At 51.7% G+C, this 22,136-nt stretch overlaps 1 protein-coding gene across 2 annotated transcripts in view; it reads left to right on the plus strand.

Annotated features, from left to right (window-relative positions):
- The first annotated feature begins 5,826 nt into the window (after positions 1 to 5,826).
- TMEM63C (transmembrane protein 63C) overlaps positions 5,827 to 22,136 on the plus strand; it is a 33,837-nt gene continuing 17,527 nt past the window's right edge. The window contains exon 1 of one of the 2 annotated variants that reach the window (XM_065839732.2): positions 5,827 to 6,069. The gene's annotated coding sequence lies outside the window, so the exon portion shown is untranslated. Of the gene's footprint in view, positions 6,070 to 6,290; positions 6,392 to 22,136 lie in introns of those variants that run through there. The other variant, XM_065839731.2, reaches the window with a different exon arrangement.

Consider the following 22,136-nt stretch of genomic DNA (forward strand, 5'->3'; position numbering starts at 1 on the left):
CCTGAGTGGTGGCTTCATTTCAGTGCATGTGGAAAGGAGGGAAGGGAGTAAGGAAGTGCAAAGATCTTGATGAATGAAGTTGAAGATAATAAATTATACACTCAGTAAAACCATAGGTAAAGCCAGTGGCATGAACAAGGAAATAAATTAATAATTATTTGTTGTTGACTAGACTTAAACACTGACCATATGTTCCAGGCTGAGAAGTGGGTGAGAGTAGATGGTCAGAAGAGCTGCGAGGAGACACTGTGCTCTTCAAACAACATGTGGCTTACCTGAAGAACACCTTGCTGCAAGGTGTTGTGGATGCACACATTTTATATGATTTCTGAATCTCTTTCAAGAATGATTTGCTGGTGCAGGAAGCTTCATGCTAGTGAGTGGGAGAGGACACTGTAGGAGCATCATCCTCCTGCTCTGTTCTTATGCTCTTCTCAAGGTGTTTTTTACCAGCTGCTTCCAGAAACAGAATGCTAGTCTACACAAATCCCTTTTCTGATGAGTATAGCCCTTTCTTTTTCTTTCCTTTTAGTCTTTTTTTCATTCTGATGCTATTCTGTACATGAAGGAAAGGCCAACAAGCTAGTTAGCAGAGATCTTTTTCTTGAATATTTTGTATATGAGACGGCCTGTTTAGAGTTAATGACTTTCATAAAGGACCACACCACTGTGCATTAGCTAGCTGTGCTGCTGGCAACTGTTTTAGCCGGGGAGAACATCAGTGCATTGAGTGTTTGCTTCTGGGAAGACTGGGCATGTGGGCAGAGACACAGCCTGCATGCAGAGGCCTGTGTTTGGCCAGAATAATAATATGCTTCATTACATGATGTGCATCTCCCTCGCTGGCTCTCCCAGCTCAGCCTGTCAGCTTTCATCTTTCCCTCATAATTCACTGACATTCTCATTAAAATTGCCATCACTTTTCCTGCTATCTCTGCAATCAGTCTTTCATTGCTCAAAGCATCATCCCAAATGCCATTTCCAGCTTTCAGAAGGTCAAGTGCTCAACCTGCATCTTCTTCTGGTCTGTCAGGAATTAGTGGTTGCACCTCCTGATCCAGAAAGGTCATTGCCCTGAGATGTGCAGGAAAGATTTGACTCTGATCCATGACCTCCACTTCAAGCTCCATATAACCATGTATTTATTCCATTTCTCTTTTGCACACATGTGCATAAGAGAGGGAGATGTATTTTCCACAGAGTTAATGGACCCATGTTCCTATCTGTGTGCACCTTCAGAGCCACAAGCAAGCAACACAGCACACCCTGGGTTTTCAGAGCAGACACGGGGCCAGGTCAGAGTGACTGTTGTTGGCAGGGTAGGTGGGCAGTGGACCTGACCTCTGGAGAAGTGCAGACTAGCTACTTGCAGAGTTATACAAGGATGCTTGATGCACAAAAGCTGGCTTGGTGCTACCAAGTGCAAGCCTGCAGGCCTAGAAAATCTCCAATGGGCCCTTCTTCAAGGGGATGAGTGAAGTGCTCCCTGCTGCAAAAGGCAGGATCTGGGGAGGCAACAGTGGGGGAACATTTGATTAGTGGGAGGATGTTGGGGTGAAGAGAGGAAAGCCTGGAGCAAGAAACTACACCAGTTACTTGTAGTGACACAGGAGTAGATGGGAGCATGCACAGAGGCACTGCTGGAGGCAGCAGTGGCTGGCAGCTGGGAAGGCTGCAGATGGTATTTCTTGAGAGGAGCTGCTTCAACAGCTTGGACAACTTGAGCTGCCTGTGCTGAGGGCCCAGCCATGGTGCTTTTTGGAGTGGGGCTGCACCAGGGGAACATGCGCTTCCCCAGGCCAGCCAAAAAACTGAGATCAGAAGCCACAGAGAAATCCCATGCCTGCAAGTGCTGAGCCACACTGTCCTGCCTGACTAGCAATTGGGAAGAGCCAATTAGCATATTTTAATGTAACTGATTAGTGCCTGGTCATGCAGCCTGGGTGGTGGGTGATGTTTGAAGCAGATTTGAAATTACAAGCATGCAGACACCAAACCACAAGGGAGCCAGCATGGGGGAGAAATGATTTTCCAGCTTAACAGCTGCGGCCCCAGTTTCTCTGCTACTCCTCACAGCAAGCTGCCTTTAAAGAGCCACACAAAGGTCTGGGGTGAGCACTTTAAAATTAAGAAATTAACTTTTTTAATTAACGGAGTTGAGGTGGCTGGTGTGATGGTGGCTCAGCCTCTGCTGCGGCTCTTCCAGCCCTACTCTGCAAAGTGTGGATTCCATGGCCTGTGTCTCACTCAGACCTGGGGGTCCCCACCAGGCAGACCCCAGTGAAGGGTGCAGAGCTCTCACTTCTGTGGGGTTATGTGGGTCTGTCACAGCTGGCTCTGCCCTGGATTTCAAGGAGCGTGTATGGGAAGTGCTGCCTGGCATTTGGGCTTTGGGAGTGGGCTGTGGGGCAGTCCAGAGGCCCCTGGCCAGGCTGTGGATGGGGCTGGCACTGCCTCAGCCTGGGATGGTGCCTGCAGCTCCCCTGCACTCTGAGGCCCCAGCACCGGTGCACAGTGAAGGAAGCTGATGCCTACAGGAGCCCTGTTTCCTTAGTTACGGCAGGCAGGAGGTATTTCGGGAAGGAGGTAGGCAGTGCTAGGAAAAGCAGGCAGGTCTCTGGAGATGGCAGCTAACACTGCCCTGGGAGCAGCGTCTCTGCTGCCACCATCCTGGGCTGTGTCAGGCAGGGTGGTTCAACAATGCTTCCCTTACGCAATGACTAAACTGCCCAGATTTTGTTTTCCAGGTGTCCGCTCGGTGCCCTGGAGTCCAGCTGGAACAAAGGCTGAGTGGCCACGGCTGGGGCTGACGTTAGCACAGAAAGGTTGCAACACTGTGCCAGGCTGGCTGCCCACAAAACCACCCAGCATCGCTGGGCAAGAACAAGGTTAGCCTCCTCAGGTGTGAGCTTCTATGTCTACCCAGGGGAATATTCCCCACTTGTCACTAGCACGAGAATAAATTCATTCCTGCTTTTGAAGTATGAGCATAATGTAATGATGATAAAACAAATCCTCCAAGGAAACAAATAATTGTGTCCTCAAAGCAGTTTGCAGGTAAGTAAGTCTGGGGCCGCATCCAGGGCTGTGCTATGCCAGCATAGGCCATTTTGTGCCTATGCCCATTTGCAGCCCCATTCCCAGGTGCTGTGTCCAGGCCCATCTGTACTGCATGGCCCCATGAAGCCCCACACTGGTTCCCACCCCTGCTCTGGGGAGGTGATGGCTCTCTTTGATGTTTGCCTCCAGGGAAGCCCTGGCCAAGGGCTTGCAGGCCATGCTTGCTGCAACCCAGCCAGCCCATCCTGTTGGGGAGCAGCCAGCATGGGGACAACCTGGCAGCGCTGTGCCAGCCTGGGCTGCCAGCCAGGGGCACAGATACAGTCTCCTCAGCTCCAGGAGCAAGGAGGGGGAACTGAAGGGTGTTTTCATTACTGCATCCTTCAAGTCTGCCCCCAACCTGGGCAAACTGCAGTTTTCCAAGGACATATACCAGACTCACAGGAGTATTCAAAGGCACATCCTCAGCTAAAGGCTACATCTTTACCTTGACTCCTAAGCTCAGAGACACTGGACCTGCCCAAACCAGCAGCATTTTTTTAAACACAAGCAAAATAGTAACTTTCTCCAGACATTGTTCTCAGGAAGAGTTGCACCATCTTGCATGAAATGTGTCTACACAAACTCATCCTGGGTCTCTGAGCCTGCGTGGAGAAATTCAGCTCAAATATTAAAACCATAAGCAATGGAAAAGAGGAATTACAATTGGGAGCATCACACAAGACAGCAGGATGCAGTGCTACCACTCCAGCTGTGGAGCAGCTTCCCATGCCTCATCCTCCCACTGTCTCTGGCTGCGGCTGTGTGTCTCCCGCACTGCTGCAGGGTTATAAGCACTGCGGGAAGGAGGTAACAGGCTCCTCTGCAGGCAGAGCTGGAGGTGAGCCACATAGTGCTTGTGCTTCCCAGGCCCATGCAGGGACTTAAAAAACATAGGATGCCTGAACCCTTGTGAGACTGTACTTGTGAGGCTGTTCTTTGGCCAAAGTCATGGCCACAGAGGGCCAATATGTAACAGAAAATAAGGAATTTTTCTCCTTGTTTGGACTCCTCTATGTTTCCCTCTTGGTTTATTATTCTATTTCATTCCATTCCAGCCAGGCACAATCTGGGCCAGAGTCAGGAAGAAACAAGTGTCTCCAGGGAATGGCTCATGCATGTGGTGGGTTCACCCACCTTTGTGTCATCCCCGATGTCTTGGTAGGGCAATGGAGGGTGACCTGGCATTTACTCCTTTGGACTGGGGCACCTCACCGGCAGCAAGGTTGCCAGCTCTGCTCAGATGTCAAGATTTTATAGCTCCATTTGCCAGTTTGTCTTGGTTTCCAGTTCAGTGGGTCAGAGAAGCCATGGCTTATGAAAAATGCAGTGTGCGCTTGCTGAGAAGTAGGGTATCGAATATTGGGAACCCAGTGACATCACAATCACAAGGCATTTCAGAAAATCCCCACAGAATTGTTTCTTCCACAAGCCCCTGTTGCTCAGTGTTTGCAGAGCACACGTTGTACTAAGCCAGCACAGTCCTCTGCTCTCTCCTAAGGTGAACAGTGCCACCATCTGAAAGGCAGCAAAGTCTCAAAGCCTCTGTGATGCTGTAGGACTGGGGCTGGCTTGCCTGGAGTGAGGGAGCAAGCTGCATGACTGCTCCACATCATACATATTGCTAGGGCTGAAGGAGGTGGCAGTGAAAGATATTTGGAAATCTTTTTTTGTTGTTGTTCAGCAGTTCCCTAAAGTTTTAAGCATTTGTCGTATGGGCTATGGTAGCTCCTAGAAGTCATCAGCTGGGCATAAAGGTCTGGTTTACAATAAAGTTTTATCAAAGCCATCATGTTGTAGGCCTCCTGTGTTCTACACTGTGCTCCAGCAGAGCAGAAATCAGCTGAGTGCTACCTCAGCCTTGGGACACCCCCCCCCCCCAATAAAAGGAAAGACACTTGGTTTATTTTTACCCCTTGGCCCTTGGTTCCTCATGGTCTGTGAGCTGTGCCAACCTATTTTCACTTGCAGTATGAAGGGATGTTCTTGTCTGACAGTTCATCATGTGTTTTGGTTCCCTGATGCATCTCCTGGTGACTTTCATAGCTGCACTTGTCAGACTGGAAGGTCCTTTAAATGGCAGGGGCTTAGCCACTGGCTTGTGCTTATTCAGCCCCAAAGAGATCAAATGAGCCTTCAGATGATGTTGCAGAGCAACACCCTCTACTTAGCATCTGGAGAAACCACAAATGTGGGATCCCAGGGCCCCTCATATGAGGCAGTAGCAATGAGGCACTTGGGGTGCCAGTTGTACTCCTATGGTCACAGCTAGTAGGCTGTTGCCTGCTAGCCCAGTAGCAGGTGTGTCCCTGATCATTGGTTGGGAATATCTGTGGCCATGTGAGACACCCAGTACCTCAACACTGGGTGTGATGTCGGCTGTTTCTCCAGCACAGGGTGTGCTGTCTACATCCTCACAGCTTGGAGGGATGAGAAGGGTGGGATGCTTAAGGAGAACCAGGCTTGCAAAGCTCCTTTGCACCTTGGTGGCTCCAGGCCCTGCTCAACCCACTTTACAGAAATAAGACCCCTAGTAAGTTTCTTAGGTACCAACCCTGCCACACAACTGAGTGATGCTGCGTCAATGGAAGCAGTTTTGCAAATGCTGTTGAGGTCTCAAATGCACCCATCCACCTGTCCTTGCTGCTGCGTTGGGGGGCTGACTCCCCGTGTGCCCCACTGCGCTGGCTGGCGGCCCTGGAGGCCCGTTTCCGGCTCGCCCCGTGGCACACGCCCGGGCAGCCATCCCGCGGAGCCCGAGCGCCGCAGAAGCTGCTCGGGGAGGCTGGTGCGGCGGACACAGCCTCAGACCCAGAAATAGCTTGAGACGCGCAGACCCCGCACCCAGGCGCTCCGCCGGCAGCTCCCCGCCCGCTCCCCGTACCGAGAGTCGGAGCAGCCGGGGCCGCCGCGGAGCCGCCGACCGCTGCCTCGCCCCCTCCTCCCCGCACGGATGCCGCCGGGCACACGGTAGGCAGCGCGGCGGGGGGCTGCCCGCCCCCGTTCTGGGCGAGGAGGCGGCTCCCCCCGCAGGCCCCGGAGCTCCGGCCGTTTTTCGGCCCGGTGGCCGGCAGCGCAGGCTCCGGCATTCGGACATCAGCGAGGCGGGGGTTGAAGCCCGGGGACCGCGTCCTCTCCGCCGCAGCGGGGCGGGCGGGGGGGCGGAGCGGCGGCGGCGGCCCCTTCCCCTGCCGGTGCCGGGCAGCCCGCGGTCGGGAGGCGCGGAGACGCCGCGGGGAGGAGGGAGGCGGCGGGCGCGGGGCCCGGAGCGGGGCCGGGAGCCCCCCAGCAGGTCAGTCCGGGGCGGGGGGCGGCCGCGGGGCGGGAGCCGCGGTCCGGGTGCGGGGCTCAGCCGGCGACTGCAGCGGCAGCGGGCGGGAGGCCCAGCGGGCAGCGGGGCTCAAGTGAGGGGTGTCTGGGGGGGCTCCTGGGGTGCAGAATTGGTGGGGGCGTCCTGCAGGTGGGGTGATTGGGGTGGGGAGGAAGCCGCGCCGTGCGTGGGGCTAATCCTGCCCCACCCCCCGTGTTTAGCTGCGCCTCCGGGGTGGGCCTGGCTTTGGGAGTGCGCTGGAGGATGCTCACGGCAACTTGTGTGACCTCGGGTGGGTGTGCCACACCGGGTATAGCTTGTGACTCTGTGGGTCCAGGATACAGCGATGGATTTGCTTTACCCTTGTGGGAGATTTTGGGGGACTAAGCTCTGTTTAGGCTCTGGTTTCCTACCCTCATTCTGGACCACCTACCAAAGTCGTTTTAAGTAATGCTTGTCTCCACTTGCGTGATGGGTGGCTAAGGCCCAAGAGAGGTGCAAGGGCTTCCCTGGGCTGCTGGAGTAAGTCAGCAGAAGCAGAGAGTAGAGCCCCAGCCCCTCAGTGTCCTTTTCCAGTGGCTGTGCACTGGCCTGTGCTGCTGTCCTCTGATGCGAGATAAAATGTCATCCCACCGCTGTGTCATGCCATGGCTTGTGCTCAGTCCCCACGTCATCCTGGCCACAGAATCCTCCTGGGAGCCACACCTGATGGTGTTAGAAATGCTTCATGCTGGCAGGGGAGAAAAGGGGGAATCTCTCCCTATTTCTCCCTCCAGATTTTGAGAGACTGATGACTCTGAAAGGGCTGTCAGGTCAGGGTGATCTAATGCTCTGACCAAGCTACTTTCCCCCCAGTTTATTACCTCATCCAGATTTATCCAAGGATCACTTGCCTTCCTCCTCACTTGCTTCCCCATCCTCTCTAGTGCCAGGGTGATGCTGCACAGTGAGTTTGCAATTCAGAAACCTCCTGAACAGAATGGGTATTATCCAGCAGAAAGACAGAGAAACCTTTGTCTGTCTGGCAGATGTTATTTCTGCATGAACATCTTTTTCGTTTTAACTGTTTAGCCACCATCTCCAGCACTGATCTGCACTCTTGCCTTCTCCCCTTTCAGAGAGTTCAGGGGGGAGTGGACAGAGAGTGAGGGTGTGAGAGGAAAGCTGTGTGGGCAAAAGAGGTACAAGAAAGCACCTTGCCTCATGTTGGGGTTTTATGATGCAGTGTGACAGGTCAGGCTGCATGTCTGAGCAGTAGAGAGAAGACAAAGTGTACCATTTGGAATAAAAGGTGCTGTTGAAGTGGTTTGCAGTATTTGTTCAGAGGAAAGAGTGGAGAAAGTGTGGAAAAAGCAGAAGGGAGAAGGCTGCCCTGAGACCAGACCTGCACCCTGGCCTCGCTGCCTTCCCTGCTGCTATGGATAGTGGTGGTCACGGCTGGGCAGCAGATGGAGAGGGAGGCAGAAGCAGCTCTTTCAGGAAGGATTCGTAGCCTGGCAAACAGCCATTGGCAAACAAACAAATAATAAATAAAAGCAGGGAGGCCGCCGGCACCCCTGCAGCCTCTGACTCCATAGCACATATGGGCTTTTCCGGCTTCCCTGTAAGCTTAAACCTCTGCCTTCTTGCCATGGCAGAATCCTGCCTCCTGTCTGAATGCCTTTCAGTTCTTTTATTTTTTGTATGGTAACACCTGCATCCCTCTGTAGCTGCCTTCTTCTTCAAAACTTTCCCTGAGGTTAACTAGTTCATCCCCAGTTTGGTGGCTGTCCACTGTGGTAAGCAAACCCTGCAAATGGGAACAGAAATAGTGGTGTTTACTGGGAATGCTGGTCAGAGGTGTGCACAGGCCCTCACAGGTAAATACTGTTCTCTTTCTATGCAGAGACTTTTAGCCCAAGGGAAAGTAAGGCAGATTTCATCACAGTTTAAGAGCCTACATCTGCAGAGTTGCAAAAGCAGGAGTGTCACTGCTTTAAAATATTCTTCGCAGGAAATACTTTCATCCTAACAGACTGTGAGAGCTTTCCCAAAGCAGCAAGGAGAGGGAGAAATGTTGCTAACACCCGCAAGTGAATTCAATTGATATTAAACTAATCAGTCACCTAAACTCTGAGGCAAACATCAGTGTGCTGTGCAAATGCTGACTCCTCCATTACTCCTATAAACACCAAAGCCTTCTGTGGTTGTCACTTAGTGTTTGGTGAAACAGCTCTTCTTACCTACTTTAATTGCTGTAAATACAATTCATGTACTTAGCCCTAAGTTTGAAGAAAACATTGCATTGTTCTGAGCACAAAAGTGGGTTTGTTTTGAGATCATTTCAGGAGAAGCTCCAGTCTCAATTTACTTCAGCTATGGCTTGATTACCTTCAGTCCGTAACCAGGTGTCAGATCCCTCCACGATAAGGTCTTAGAGCTTTTCAGGATCCCACTTGAGATCTACCTGCACTTTAAGATGCCTAAACATCTTTTAAAAGCTGGCTTGAAGTTATTGCTTTGAATGTAGCTGGGACTGGTAATTAGGCTGTGAGCACACCTTGTTATTAGATGGTGACAATGGCAGCAGTTTGCTCACACCATTACAACAACAATGAGATGGCCCTTGCCAGGTAGTTCTGCACAGCCCTTCCCCTCGCCCAGGCCACTGTTGTTGCTGGTGAGACTGGGCAGGGCTGGTCCTGCAGGACCTCTCTGCAAAGGCAGGGGAAGGTGGGGTGCAGTAGCCTGGTGGGGGCTTGGACTCGCCTCTCCCAGACCACTGCCCTGGTCCCAGTGTCACCCTCACCTTGCTGGAGGTTCACCGCTGCTTGATCTCCCACCTCCTCACTGGGTTCACTTTTTATGATTCTTCTTGGTGGTTATCTAAGCCTCAGTGTTGTCCTGCCTTGCTTGTCCCAGTACAGTTGTCTCTTAGTGGATGGCTGTGTTGGTGTAAGAGCTGCAGCCTTGCTAAGGGCTGCAGAGAAAAGCTCTTCATCTGAGAAATCGCCTTCCTAATTGAAATTACTGTAATGTTGCCCAGCCTCCGGGGAGCATGAGTACCACCGTATGGAAGCATTTCAACACCGGGATCAGTTGTGTAGTCCCCAGCAGAGTCCCCATGAGAAGCTGTGGGTACCATTTTGACCAAGGAGAGGCTTCTGTGCTGTCATAGTTAGATCTCAGATAAAGATGTGTTTAAAATGGAGTACCAGAACAGAGAGGCTCAGTGCTCCTGTTCAGTCGGAGCATAGGAAAGCTTTGGGTGACTTGGTTCCCCTACCCTCGGCACCAACATCTAGTGTCTTGTCATCTGCATGTTGTGGGTGAGCCAAGAGGAAGGCAGGGTATGAATGAGTTAAGCTCCCACAAGTGCTAAAAGGCAGGTTGTGAGAGGTGGAAAAGTATGTCGTCATGTAATTTTGAGTTCCTCCTAACATAGGGAGGAAGGGACTCTGGCCCTGCTCTGCTGGTGAGCACTTTATTGTTAGCTGGGAGTTGGAGGCAGGAGATGTTGGAGATTAAGGCAATGAGCCTCTTGATTTGCTGCATTGGATGGAGTAGGGAAGACTGAAATTCAAAGAAGGTAGAGGTGGGGGACTTAGGGCAAACTTCAGGTTTGGATGGATAGCTGGGGAGCGTCTACCAGGTGTGGCCCAAAGTGAGCTGGTGGTACTCTGAGACAAGGCCTGAGGACCCTGTGTTGGCCAAGCCCAGGTGACCATGCTGGAGGAGTCCCCTTCCTGCGTTACCCATGCAGCAAGATGACCCATGCTAGGATGACATGCCAGGGAAGTGGCACAGGCTGAGGTGCTGACACGTCACGTGAGGGCTGCCAAGCTGAGGGTGACTCATGAGGCATGGCAGTGGCTGACCATGGGCCAAAGGGCATCAGCGCAGCTAGCATCCCAGCCCCCAGTAGCCTGGGGCTTGGGACCCACCTGGGTGGAAGACTTGGTTGCAACAGCACATTGGGATGGTCTTCTCAGCATGGCTCTGGCTTCGAGCAAAGCCTCCATCCTTGGAGATATTTGAAGCCTGCCTGGACATGGCCCTGCACAACCTTCTCTAGCTGACAATGCTTTTGAGAAGGGAAGCTGAACTAGATGATCTCCCTTCAGCCTCAATGCTTCTGTGATTATTTGTCCTGTCTTCTGACAAATTTGGTCACTATGGAATAATCCCCAAGTTAGCATTAGTGAACCAACAAGAAGTTAGGAAGTTTGCCTAGCTCCTCTGAGCCTGCAAGCAATGCAGTGGATGTCTTTATACCAGTAAGAGACTCCCAGGGCTGGCAGGCTCGAGACAGGGGACGTGCACCGTTCCTTGTGTTTCTGGTCTGCTTTTCTAAGGGAGTGGTCACAGACAGCAAAACTACATAGAAGGGAAGTATGATGGCAAAAATGGCAGAAAAATGAACCAAACTTTGTAGGCTTCAGAATAAGTTTGATCTGTGCCTTGTTTGGCTCTCGATTTGCTGCTAAGTAGGATGGATGGATTTAAATTAAAGATCAGAAAGCCACAACCTCAGTCCCTAGTTTTAGTCCTGCTGTGTTTGTACTCTTCTATTCTTTTCCTAAGGCTGAGTTGATTCTCAGTGATGAGTATGTTAGGGCCAAGCAGGAGGCTGGACTGTGCTTGAATGGGTTTACAGTGTAAAACACAGTTATTTAGATTCTTAATGTCTACATTTCTTGCATTAGAAAATGGTGAGTGACACGATTCTTTATTAGATATCACTTCTTTATCTTAAATTTGGTCCAGTTGTATTTCAGTGGAAAATGAAATCCAGTTAAAAATGCAGAAAGCAAGCATTTAAAAATAGTTTCTAGTTGGTTAAATAAAACCGCTTAAAATGTATGGGTGCATGAAAGAAAAAGATAAGTTTATGAAAACATTGTATATGTAATGAATTTAACAATATTATATTACTATACTATGTTGTATTACTATAAGACTATGTTATATGAACAGAATTTTATTATAGGAGATATAAAATATAACCAGTGATATAATCTGATTAATTCTGGCTTTTAAGAATCCAGAACTAGTAGAGGTTATCCTCACACACTTCATCTTCATTGGGCTTGGAACAGGAACCAGGCTGTTCTGTGTTAACCTGCAGTAATTTTCTGAACTTTGACTAAACTAGTGAGTGTACTAAATTAATTAAAACATATTTTTCTTGTACTTTCGAAAAGGTTGTTGCTGTAAGAGCCATTTCTGCAGTTTATCAGCCTTTAGCTCCAGGTGCTCAGCCAGTGAGCAGATTTGGCAGCAAGGGCATACTGCAAGAATTTCTACTGAGTTATTTTTCACTGCTGAGAGTGATATGAGGTCTTATCATGCAGGATGTTGTAACTTCCAGTTTTAAATCTGCTGTCTTTTAATTTTAAAAATTTTTGGTTCAGACAAAGTCTGATTACTTTTAAGTCAGGTGTATGTTTCCAAAAGTCATAATTCTTTTATTTGTTCTGCTTCCAAGTCCTCTTTATTGCTTTTTCCTTTCATATTACAGTGCTGCTAATCTTCTCATCAGGCAGTTTAATTGGATTTTTCTGTTGGTAGGTTTTCATCAAGTTTAATTTTCTTTCATCCGAGTTTTTAATTTCTTGTCTTTCCTTCCATGAAATTTCATCAAATTCTTCCTTGTTTGGGAAAAACAACAAAAACAACCACAAAGCAAATACTGCTAATAAAAAGCTGCAGTGGCTGGGCCACCTTCTGTGAATGACACATTTTAGAGACTTCCAGGTTAGTTCAGTCATTGCAGTAAAGTCAGAGGATGGATCTTTCTGCAAATACAGTCCTCTGATACACTTTACACTGAGATGGATAAACCAAGCTATGCAAAACTCTGATAGCTGGACTTAGAGAAACTATGGCCATTCCCAAAGCCTTGTGTTAAACTATCACAACTACAGCTTTCCATGTGTTCCAGGGTAATCATTAGGTATCAGGATTCCTTCATCCCGGCAGCTACATCTGAGGGGCCAGCTGTTTATTTGGACAGGAGTCAAACTTTGGGGGTTTCTTTCTAGATGTGGAGGTGAATTTCTGGGCCTCATGGAAGAGATGTTGCAGTTGGCTTCAGCGGAGGCTGGATTTCACTCGACATTTGTTTGCGCTTGGGATTTTTTGTGGCAATTTGAATGTGCCGCAAAATACCCAGGAGTCAGAACAGTTTTCTGTACATCCATAGCCTTTAAAGTCCCAGCTGGAAGCAGTGCCTTGAGTGTCTCTCTGCCTCCCTGTGGGAGCCATCCCTGCCAGCACTGTGTCCTCCCACCAGGGCAGGAGGAGAAGTGTAGGGTAGGCATGTGGTGGGACCTGCTGAGCTTTGGGTTGGATCCTGCTGTTGGTGCTGTGGGTGACTGTCTGCTCCCTGAATATGATGGGGAAAGCTCTCTGGTCCCCAGAGCTCATCTTAGTCAAGAGGTGGGAAGCCGGGGAGAGTGGTTGTGCCAGCACGATGATGTTTTGCTCCCTCGTTGAACAGAGATAATCCAGGTAGCTGGGTTTTGTGGCCATGCCTGTGTGCATGGCCAGCCTGTGCCCTGCGCAGCACCGGGCCACTATTGGAACCCACTCTTATGTTCAGCTGGTCCTGCAGCTCATGTAGCACAGGAGCTCTGTGCGCTATGGTGAGCATTAGCAAGAACCTTCCCAGTGCTCTCCTGTGGCTCTTCACACCTGGCTTTTGGTATTTTTTTTGTCCTCTCTCTCTAGCATGAGATCTGTGTGCCCTGTGATGGAACTGTGCCTCCAGGAGGAAGTGTGGAAAGCAGCTGGACAGGACTTGGAGACAGGTGTGCCCTGCAGGCTGTCTTAGCCCCGGGGAAGAGGCAACAGCACAGGATTTGGCATCACTTAAATATTGATCCCTCCTGCTCTGGAAGAGGATTTGGCTGCCTATGCAGAGCTCTGCTCACCCTACCAGGGCTGCGGTCAGCACAGGGATGTTGGGGTGAGCTGTAGCTTCTGCAGCAGCTGCTGCTGCACAGCTTTTTGTCTCTAGTAGGTGTGGCACTGGCACTGGTGAAGCAGAGAGGTGTTTCAGGAGAGGACATGCCCATGCTTTACTGGAAGTGCTGCTTGCCCCAGGGAGCCAGGCTGGGAGCTGGTGGCTTTGTGGGAGGCAGAAGTCTTGTGCACTCTCACCTTGGGTTTTTCCAGACTGGCTGGAGACTATTTGTGTTTCCAGGTGGGGAGATGCTTCCTGAAGCAGGGCTGGCAACTGTGCAGCACAGCTTGTGCCAGACTACCCCTTACATCAGCCACGTGGACAAGGAGGTGATGACCCTTGCTTGTTTAGTAAATGCCTTGCTGGTGCTGCAGAGCCCAGGTACAGGACCTCAGGGCATTCACCAGGGCCAACCGAACCAAGGAAGAACAGAGTTCTTGGTGGCAGGTTTGGTGTGTGCTGCTTGGGAATGCAGGCAGGGACAATGGCATAGCTGAAGCCAGCCAGAAAGCAGGAGCCTTGGCTGGGGCTGGGACAGTATCCCCAACCACTGTGAAAACCCCTCAGTATCTATGCTGGATCCCTGAGCATCACTCCCAGTGGACACAGAGCCTGTCTGATCCCTGCTATATGTGGCATGGCCTCAGCTGCTGGGCTGCGGACAAGTTTGCAGTGGCTGTTACTGGGGCATTGGTCCCTTCCTGAGCTCTGAAATCTCTTTGACTGGCTGAATTCCTGGTGCTGGCACTGCAGAGTGGGGCATAGGGCTGCCAACCCAAAGCACGCTGGAAGGACAAGGGGGCACAGGCTTGGGGAGGCTCCTTTTGCAACCCCCTCCTGCAGTGCCTCATGTTTAATTTCCTTTCATTTTCTCTTGCGCGAGTGGTGATGCTGTGGAGGGCAGAGATCCGGCTGCCTGGTGATGCCCCGCACTGCTGGCAAGGCAGTCAGAGCAGCGCAGGGGCTGCCTGCCTTGCCATGAGCACCAGCCTGGCTGTGTGGCCCTGCATGCAGGGAAGGCAGGCTTGTGCAGAGAAACCAGAGACAATCTCTCTGCCTCCCTGCCCCTAAAACTTGCCATCCTGATGTTTTTCCCATTTTCCCCCGATCCCAGGGGGTGACTTGCCCACAGAGCACCCCTGATGCTGGCTGTTGTATATGGCATGTTTAAAAGGATGCAGCCTCCCCCCGCAAACCTGCCAGGCTGGGCTGACAGCCCCTACGCAGTGTTGTGCCGCCTGCTCTTGCAGCGGGAAGAGCTTGCAGGTCGCTCTGTGACCACACTGCTGCCAAATCTCCCATCTGTCTCACCATGTCCTCTGGGCGATGCTGCACCTCCGAGCCCTCCTCCTGGTGACTTGTCCCTTTCTCAGCCTGTCTGCTGTACGTGTCCAGATGTGATACTTCCTTCACTGTCTGAAGGGAAGGAAACCATTTCTTATGTTTTCCTCCATCCCTCCCTATGCCCCCAGCACTGGCCATGGGGCAGCTGCTGGCCTGTGAGCACAGCCAGAGCAGGTCAGGAAGGCAGCACGGTTGGTGCAGGCAGTGCCAACCTGCAGCACGGGCACAGCAGAGGCTGCGTGCTGATCGTCTGTGCCCCATTCTTCACTGCGTGCTGGGCCACTCACCTGTGGTGAGTGTTGTGTCAGAGGGAGACCTGAACCCCAGTCCTTGCCATGTATTTCTCCCTGCTCCTGCTGGCTTGGCCTGCATCGACATGCCCATCCCAACAGCCCTGTGATTTCCCTATGATCTCTGATGCTTCAGGGCCATTTGACACCCCAGGTCCTCTCTGTGGAGAAGATAAGAGCAGGCTGGTGGGCGTGATGGCTGTCTGCTCTGCTCTGAGGCAGGTACATGGCTGAAGCTGTGCTTGAGTGTCCTGGGCAAGGGGAAGTGGTGGGAATGAGCTGTCTTGTCAGTGCACAAGCACCCATCCCACTGGGAGAAAGCTGGAACAGTTGATGCTTTGCAGAGCCGCATGTCTGCAGCTCCGTGTGTGCCTAGGAGAGCCGCCCCCCTTCCCAGCCGCAGCAGCAGCAGTTTTCCTCCCATCTCCCCCGAAGGCTGCGTGGGCTGCAGAGACTGACTGCATGCTCCGTCCACTGCCCCAGCAAAACCCAGCACCGGGCTGCACTGCATGGGAACAGAATTTGGTGGGAGGGCAGTGGGCAAAGGCAGCACAATCTGGTGTTGAGACTGAGAGATGGGTTCAGCCTCTTGTCTCCTCCTTTTCAAGGACAGAATTTGTTTGCACATGGAGGGATAGATGGGTCCTCTGTGGATGCAACTCCAGGGGACAGAGATGGTGGAGCCAGGCCCTGGGGAGCACTTTCTCTCCTTGTCTTCTCGTTGCAGGCCCCTGTATTCACTGTCAAAGGCTTTCCCTTCCCTTTGATGCGCTCTTGGCTCCAAGCAGGGTGCTGAGAGCTAATCCCACCATCACGGCTGGATGTGGCTAGCACAGCCACTGCTGGGGCAATCCAGCTTGCTGGTGCTGGAGCCTTTGCTGAGCTGCCAGCTCTCACGCTCCCAGGGTGATGCAATTCATCCTGGTCATCTGGTGTTACCCAAATCTGCTTGGAAGCTGGGCAGAGGTGGGAGGAAAGCCTCGTTGGAGCGAGAATCAGTGAACAGTATGCTCATGGGCTCCTGCTGCAGCTCAAACTTCCCTCTGCTCCTGGCATCGAGCACAGGCGATAGAAATGTTCTAGCTCTGCAGATGCTCTAAAATAATATTTTGTGTGTGTGTGTGTGTATAGTGTTCTAATGCACTGCTCTCGGGAAGAAGCTTTTGTGCTTGCAGAGAGGGGAGCTGGCCAGGGCAGGAGTGTTTCTTTGCTCCTGCAGCAGAATGAGCTGTGGGGGATGTTCTGTCTGCTGGAAGCTGGGGAAACGCAAAGTGGGGGAGGCTGGCAGCAGCCGGATGCCAATATCTCCCCCAGAACAGTGTGAAGGGAGGTGCACCGATGGCCCGAAGAGAAGGGGTTCAACAGGACAAGCATGATGCTGCCCACCTTATATACTGGCCCCTGGAAGGCTGTGTGATGAGGTTGCTCACCAGCAGGGTGCCCCCAGGTCCCTGTCAGTCAGCAGTAGGCTGGAATGGAGCAGAGCTGGACCCCTGCTAGCCTGCTGCGCACCCCTGCTCACCCCCCATTGCACAGCAAGCTTGTGGGCATCAGTGACAAGAGGGGCTGGCTGGAGCTCAGCAGTTCCAGGGTCTTGAAATACACCCACTTTCTTCACCAGCTCAGCAGTGAGGTCCCTGCCATCCCCAAGCAGGCTGCGCCATCCCAGTATGGGTGGGACACCAGGTGCAAAGCCACCAGAGTTACCTAGTCAGAGCAGTGCAGTGTTGGGCTGCTCCCCAGTCTGCATCACCCTCATTGCACATCCCAAGTGTGTTTGCATGCATGTGTGTGCGAAGCACAGTCCTCTCCTTGCCCCTGCCCTGGGGTGAGGTTCCTTCCACTCGCCAGGGACAGCTGTAGCTGTGCTGGAAAGGGCTTTGCTGGGCACCCCTGTGGCTGACAGTGTCTGCAGGAGGTGGTTATATAAATGGCAGCAGATGAACCTCCCACTTTCTTCTCCACCTCCCACAGCTCCCCACTGCCCAAACAGCAGAGGGGACTCAAGGAGGAACGAGCTAGTCCTGCCTTTTTCTGCGTCATGAGGTACCACAATGCTCCTGGCACATTGTGGCACTATGAAAGATGCTTGTGACCCGCAGTGACAGCCTCAGCCTGGCCCCTGACTGTGCCATAGCTAGTCCCATATAGCTTTCCATGAGGGAGTGTTTTTCTCAGTGGAGGTGGCCTTAAAATCCTCCTCTGTTTGAGCATGGTTACTTGGGTGGAGGAAGAAGCAATCTGCCTCTAAATGCTCAACATCCTGTCACCATCACAGCCTTGCTGAGAGGTGCCTTCCTTGGCCTTTGGTGCCAAATGGAAGCTACTCCTGGCGAGCTGTCTGTGTGTGGCCACGGCATGCTGTGGTCCTGGAGCTGGCAGGCGATAAACAACCCTGGGGCGCACTTTGCTCAAGCCCTTCCCTAGGGCCAGCTGCTGCCATGGCCCGCAGTCATGCAGGCAGTAAGGGCTGAGAGTTGTCCTCATCTGCATATATCGTCGTTAATTGCAAGCATGGGGGTTGCTCTGAGGACTGCAAGCAGCCTTCAGCATCCCAGCTGCAAGTGGGGAGCTGGTGGTGATGGGAGCTCTCTTTGCTGTTTTCCCAAAATACTGTTTTCATGAGTGCATACGCGTGTGCATGGGTGTGTATGTTAACTGGGAGCCCTCAGATGACTCCCTGCCCCTTTCCCACCTGTGAGCAACCTCTGTTCCCTTCAGTCAGCTCCAGCTTTTTCATAGAGTCATAGAATAGTTTGGGTTGGATAGGACCTTTAGAGGTCATCTAGTCCAACCCCCCTGCAATGAGCAGGGTCATCTTCAACAAGATCAGGTTGCTCAGAGCCATGTCCAGCCTGGCCTTGAATGTCTCCAGGGGTGGGCATCTGTCACCTCTCTGGGCAACATGTGCCAGTGTTTCACCACCCTCACAGTAAAAAATTTCTTCCTTGTATCTAGTCTGAATCTGCCCTCTTTTAGTTTAAAACCACAACCCCTGGTCGTATTGCTACGTGCCCTATTAAAAAGTCTGTCCCCACCTTTCTCATAAGCTCCCTTTCCTGGCTCTCTGGTCCCAGCTATCACCCACCAGCAGCCCAGGGGCTTCCTGCTCCCACTCTTGGGCTGGGCTTGGCCTGGATAATGCTTTGTGCTGAAAAGCATTGATTTAAGCCTTATCAGAGGACAAGGGTGCACAACACAGGATGAATGACGGGCCCCTGCCCTGGAGAGCCTGCGGCCCAATTAGCTCATGTTTGTTTGGTGCTTTGCACACACAAAGGGCGGTGTGAGGGGATAAACATGCTGTGTGCACAGCAGGATATTGAAATACAAAACAAACACAGGTTAGAGCCAGCCTGCAGCAGCAGTTTCGTCAAATGTGGTGAAAGGGACTGGGGGTGGAATTAATAAAGTCCACTGTGGTTCTTCCTTCCCAGTTGCCATGCACTGGCTTTAGCAGCCGCTGGCTCACACATGCGTGGAGGAGGTGCAGAGAAGAGCTGCTCTGTGCACAGCATCTCCCACGCACCAGCCCAAACACACCTCCCTGGCTGCAGAGCTCACTGTAAGCACCGTTCACTCTCAGTTGCCTGAGGTTTGGCTTTTTTCTCATGCTGAGGAGCGCTGCAGCCAGTCAGTGCTACCCTGCTTGGTACTCAGCATCCCTCAGGGAGAAGGGACCAGGACAGGTGGCTGCTGTACTGCAGAGAAAGGCCACAAATGTCATTCTGTGAAGAGCCCTGCTGGAGGCCGAGGGCTGTGATGCCTTCTCATCCAAAAAACTCATACACAGAACTTAGTCACAGCACCAAAACATGACCACCCCTGGATCTGCACAGTGGTGCTGGGGAAGATGGGGAAGCAGAGAGCCAGGTGTGACGTGGCAGCCGCTACAGGGGGACGTGGCAGGGAAGGGTTTTGCTCTCAAATGCTGTGTTAGTTTAAGGTGAGTCTCGTTTTTTTTCTTTCCCTTGGGGCGGTGTGACCCTGCACAGGGTTTCCTGAAGGTGGTGACAACCCACCACTCCTGAGACCAGAAAAACTTGCTTGGCTCCTAAAACGGGGTCGGTCTCTCCCTCCTGGTGGCTCACATGGTTTGGATGGTCAGTGTTGGCAGCGCAGGTAAGGAGAGGGGAGCAGGGAGGACACCCTTTTTCTGTCCCAGGTACAGATAACTCTTCCCACGTCCTGTTGCCCATGTGATCCCTCACTGTGAGTCCTTGCATCTCCTCATTACCTCTGTCTGCAGGAAGCTCCCAAAGGGCCAGTGGGGACATGAAACATCAGAGACAGGAGCAGCTGTGCCTGAGTGGGGCTTACCACCGAGGGAAAGGGGCTTGCCATGGGGTTTGCATCTCCCAGGCCTGGGTGGGCTCATGGGCCAGCTGCTCCTCCTGCCATTCTACCTCGGCTGGCAGTGAGCCTGGTGGGCATTTGTGCCCCTTGAGCAGAAAGCAGCATCAGAGCTTATGGGCGAGGAAGGTGATGTTTATTTACACCATATTTAAGCAGATTTATTTTACTTAGCCATGTTCTCATGCTCATTTTCTCTTGGATCACACTCACTCCCACACTCATATGCCCCATCCTCATGAGCACACTGGTGCATGTGCGCAGAGTCACTTGTGGGTGATATGGGGACAAGGGATACCAGCTGCTGAATCCTCCTCACTTCTCTAGGTAATCACATCTTCATTGGCAATGACAAAACTAGTCTTTGAGCAGGTGTTTTATACCTTTTAGGAGTCATCAGTTGCTGAAGAGTGGTACTTTGCCTCCAAGCTTTACTGACCCCAGCCTCCATACCCTACCAGCCAGGTTGCCACTTGTGGTGGTTCTTCTGGTTTGGAAGATGTGTTCTGGTTTCTGGCAGGCTAACAGGACGGGCTGTCATATGTCCTGTGTAAGGCATGTGCTGCTCTGCTGGTGATGGCATGGGGGTCTTCTGCTGGTGGGTTGTCTGCGCCTGAGCACAGGGCCTTAGCAGGGTGTGAGTAGAGCGTTCGCAGCGATGCCAGTGTTTGTGCTCCTAGTCTCTGCACATCCAGTGCCTTGGCTTGCAGCAGGGTCTGGCTCCACTCTCCATGAGTCTGTGGGTCACAGCCCTGGGGAGGCAGGCACTGTCACAGTGGGGTTGGTCTCCTGTGCAGGTAGCTGCCCTGAAGATGTTGAAGCTGATGCAAAAAGCCCTGCCCAGAGATGCTGCTGCTACATGTCTGCTTGCTGTGCAGGCTACCAGCAGCCTGACCCTCTCTTTACTTTTTGGATCTGGAGGCCATGACTCTGAGAAGGAAGAGCAAAAGGAGACATGGGGAGAAATGCCTTGGACCCCCAAAGAGTTTTGAAGGGCTGTGTCTGTGGTCACATCGCCTCTGTGCTTGCCTGTCTCAGGGATGGATGTGGCCCATGGGGTGCCTGATCTCCCATGCAGCAAGCTACGGGTACAGAGAGGTCACCATGCTCTTTGGTGCCAGAACTGCCTCTACCAGGCCATCTGCTGAGCTCAGCACAGGGTGTTGATGAGCCTTTTACCAGCCTGAGGTATTTAATTAAGCTGTGCTGAGTCAGTGGCAGTGGCTCAGGTTTCCTGGCCTTCCCATCACTGCAGTCCTGCAAGGTCGGTCACTGCAGTCCTGCAAGGTGGGACACCAAGGGTTTGCCTCTCCACCTAGTCCTGGGAACACCAGGGCATGAACTTGAGCTTCCTGGGATGGTGGTTCTCGTTTTCACCTCCCACAGCTTGTTCACATCTCCTTGAGAAGGAAGAAGGATGCAAAGGCAGTCAAGTAGTGGTGATACTTGCTTTCTGGGAGGCATGGTCTAGCTCCTCAGCCTGGCTTTTCTGCCAGCTTTGCATGGCCATGGTCAGCCCCATCAGCAGCCCTGTACCCCAACCGCCCATCCACCAGCCAAAATGAGTAATGCCCTCCCTGCCAGAGCGGGAGGCCGAGCCTGAGTGAGCGCTGGCATGCCAAGAAGCCTGGCTTAGTCATCCGAGTGCTCCCAAGACTTTGTTTTGGTGTTTTGCCACTCCAGCTGTCTGTGAATCTCCTAGCAAATGAGTTTGCTGGCAGGGTGCTTCAAGGGAAATACAAATTCTGAAAAATTGCATTCACATAAAAGAAATGCCTTATTTGTAATTGGAAATCTGATTCTCTGGATTAGTGCCCACCCAACCGGAGAGGAGAAGCATATGCTGGTGTATCAACAAAACAAATAGGGCACTGAATATTCAAGGCAAACCTTACACACTGGAAATGTTTCATAGAAATTATTCAACAAATCACTTTCAATGGCAAATCTCATACATTCACTGTCCATTCACATCCACTGCGAAGAGGAGAAAGGAGGTCTGCCTTTCTCTAGTACTCTGCATGTTTTCTGAACCTATTTTACCATCTGTTCTCTAAGTAAGACCTAGATTGGGTAGCCCATAAATCATGATTTCTGCTTCTATGTTGTTGCTTCATTTTCCCAGCTGTAACCCTGTCCACTCCTGTGTTTCTTGATTTGCCCATCATCGTCGCTTCTTTAGGACAGCAGCTGCGCTGAGGGTCACCTGTCCATGGTTTAGCACTTGGAGGCACTGCCTCATACACAGCTAACACCTTCTGGAGGCAAAGGCATCCACTCAGCTCAGTTATGGACAATAATATTTCTTCTTCTGGCCCTTAAAGACTGGGAAAAGCATGATGGCAGTGTATAGCTGGAAACAGGAACTGGTGTGGTGATGCTGTGGGGTTTGTTTGGTCCTTTATGATTACAGAGTATTGTCACTGGAGTATTGCAAAATGCTGACTTACACATCTGGTGTGAAAATTTAGCTTAGGTCTTTTAACAGTGACTTTAAGTCTGACCTAAAGTTTCCATGTGGTCTCTCACTCTGTATACCAAGTAAGGTATCCCTTCCAGTTGGAGGAGGGGTCAAATGTGTCCTGAAGGTCTGAGTTCAAGCTGTTCCTGGTACATGTGAGCAGAAAGCTCTACTCTGCTTCTGCTGCATGTGCTGTTCCTAGAACATTTACATGATTTACTTTTAGCTGGTTGTTCCCAATGGTTATTTTAACAGTAACACTGCAGCTATATAATTTGCATAAGCTTTTCTAAGAACAGCACCATAAAAGGTGAGATTAACTGGAACAAATGG

The sequence above is a fragment of the Patagioenas fasciata genome, chromosome 5 (genome assembly GCF_037038585.1).
Source record: "Patagioenas fasciata isolate bPatFas1 chromosome 5, bPatFas1.hap1, whole genome shotgun sequence".
In the NCBI taxonomy this organism is placed as follows: Eukaryota; Metazoa; Chordata; class Aves; order Columbiformes; family Columbidae; genus Patagioenas; species Patagioenas fasciata.